Raw genomic sequence first — 2975 nt, 5'->3', positions numbered from 1 at the left:
AAGCACATCATGAATAGATACTTGTCTTGCTGTCATCATTTTGAGTGCAAATTAGAATAATGGCTGTAATTTTTTTAGACTTTTCTACATGCCAGATACTGTGATAAGTACTTGACATACATTATCTAATGCAATCCTCAAAAATAAAAATGTATGAAGGAGGTACTGAAATTTGCCTCTTTTAGAGGTGAGAAAACAAGATCAGAGAAAATATTTACATTAAAAACAGTTACAGATCTAATAAATGGCTCAAGCCTGTCAGACACCAGAATCTACACTCCTGCTTGTTAATCTCAACAATGTTAGGAATAGTTCCTAGGTAAAGTGAGACTAGGAACATATATCCCATTCTCTGAATATTTTCTGACTTCTTTAAAAACTTGCCAACCTACTCTACATCTAAAGAAATAATAGTATGCCTAATAAGCAACAATGTGGCTCTTGGACAAATTATTAATATTGATAGGGAATTCAAAATTGTATTTTAGCATTTTAAAATATTTTATTTCTTCCTTCTCATCTATTGGCTTATACTGCATTTATAGTTAGTTTTTTTTTTTTTTTCAAAGAAAACCTAGTTGTATTCTTTATTATTGAAATTATAGAAGGCCCATCACCACTCCCCTCTAGAGTTTGAACTATTTCACAGATTAAAACAGGAGTTCTACAGATAGAGCTTAAAATACAAGCACTGCTACTGACAGAGTTCCTGTCAGATTCTGCTGGGTTAGTTAGAATTAGGCTGAGTCTTCCATTCAATCTGGGACAGTGGTCCCTGTGAAGCCTCAAGTAAAGTAAAGTCAAGTAAAGTAAAGTCACTCAGTCGTGTCTGACTCTTTGTGACCCCGTGGACTGCAGCCCACCAGGCTCCTCAATCCATGGGATTCTCCAGGCAAGAATACTGGAGTGGATTGCCATTTCCTTCTCCAGGGGATCTTCCCAACCCAGGGATTGAACCTGGGTCTCCTGCATTGGAGGCAAACACTTTAACCTCTGAGCCACCAGGGAAGCCTCAAAGCAGTGGTTTTCCATTAGTAGTGATCCTCATCTCTGGCAATATCTGTAGAAAGCTTTTGGTCATCACAAGTTGAAAAGAGTCACTGGCATCTAGTGGGTAAAATAAGCCAAGGATATTGCTTAACATTATACAATGCACAAGACAATGGGCCTAACAAAAAATATTATATGTTAAAAATGTCAGGGGTGGTTGACAAACTCTGAGTGAAGTTTATGAAAGGGACTGGCATAGAGTACAATACATTTTCTCTGGAGGAAGGCAGATCCATAAGGGTAGGAAGAGTGATGATACTAACTTCATTTAACCTAGTTCCTGCTTTACAAAGTATCATCGATTAGAAAATTCACACATCTTGCCTTGGTAAGGAAGAAGGGAAGAAGCTAAAAGGGTCAAACTGTGTTACACTAATTTTTGTCCTCAACAGAGAAATGCTAACTCTAACACCTGTTAAAATAATGTGATTTGTTCACATTTTCTAAACAGATTCTAATGGCATGAACCAAGATAATATAAAGGTAGTTTGACTTTATATCATAGATCTGTTTAATCCATGCTCAGAAGAATAATGAACATTTTATTCATATTTAGGTCTGTCATACTGGAAAGCAATGACTAATTGCAATGGGTATTTTTATCTATGCTATCTATCTTTTTAAGCTCTACATAAGTACATACATAACACTATTCTTATGTGGAAGAAAAAAGAAAAACTAATATAGTTTTGCTTTATTGATTAAACAATTCACATTGAATTTGGCTAGTTACTGTAATGTTCCAAAAGCACATAATTAACCCTATTGTTAGATGTAAATAAGGGAGGAGAACCAAAAAAGGAGGGCAGATAGGCAGTCATTTAAAACCACAAAAATTGAGGCTCAGTTTGCTAGAGCAAAATTATAGATGCCTCTAAATTTACTCAATTCTTCTATTTCTCTGACCCTTCTCCCACTTTTATAATCTGAAGCATGTCGGCTTTTCCTTTCCTTATCTTCCTTCTTTGTGTCTGAAAAGAGACAGTGCTCTGATTGTTTTAGTGTACTGTCGGATGCTAGATATGTTTCTCTTCTCCATTCTTTTGACATCTGTATAAAATAATCTAGCAAATTAGCTACAACAAGTAAACATTAAAATGGGAACCTGTCCTTGATGCCACCAGGTCACCTCAGAAACATTTGCTATTCTTGAAGGAAGAATAATAGCATAATTTTTCATTTTAAAACTAAAACAAAAAGACCAAATCCCAAAGCAGAGGTACATTCTAATAATAACAGTTGATGCTTTTGAACTGTGGTGCTGGAGAAGACTCCAAGGAGATCCAGTCAGTCCATTCTAAAGGAGATCAGTCCTGGGTGTTCATTGGAAGGACTGATGTTGAAGTTGAAACTTCAATACTTTGGCCACCTGATGTGAAGAGCTGACTCATTTGAAAAGATCCTGATGCTGAGAAAGATTGAGGGCAGGAAAGGAAGGGGATGACAGAGGATGAGATGATTGGATGGCATCATTGACTCAATGGACATGAGTTTGGGTAAACTCCAGAAACTGGTGATGGACAAGGAGGCTTGGCATGCTGCAGTTCACGGGGTCACAGAGTCGAACACAACTGAGCTACTGAAGTGAAGTGAACTGAACTGAACTGAATGTTTAACATTATTAATTAAACAGTTAGCATGAGCCAGATATTATGTAGATCAAATTTTATACATTGTGTCATTGTATCCTTATATCATATCTCTGAGTAAAGTTCTGAATTGTCTCCATTTTATAGATAAAGAAACTTGTCCAATGACAAACAGAGTACCCTGGGATCCAGACTCAAATTTGTTGACTGTATATTCTATCATTTTAACCACTTAATGAAAACAAATTCATTAAAGAATAATCATAAGAACAAATATTTGGGGAATTAATTCATCCCTAAATGTAAGGAAACCAGTAGTAACTGGTTCCTTGTTGT

General features: G+C 36.0%; 1 non-coding gene across 1 annotated transcript; it reads right to left on the bottom strand.

Moving 5' to 3' along the window:
- On the bottom strand, positions 937 to 1008 carry TRNAW-CCA. The gene has a single exon. It is a non-coding gene; the product is annotated as a tRNA-Trp (tRNA).

Source organism: Capra hircus, chromosome 12 (genome assembly GCF_001704415.2).
Source record: "Capra hircus breed San Clemente chromosome 12, ASM170441v1, whole genome shotgun sequence".
Taxonomy (NCBI): domain Eukaryota; kingdom Metazoa; phylum Chordata; class Mammalia; order Artiodactyla; family Bovidae; genus Capra; species Capra hircus.
Note: the sequence above shows the minus strand (reverse complement) of the source record. Positions and strands in the feature narration are given on the sequence as shown.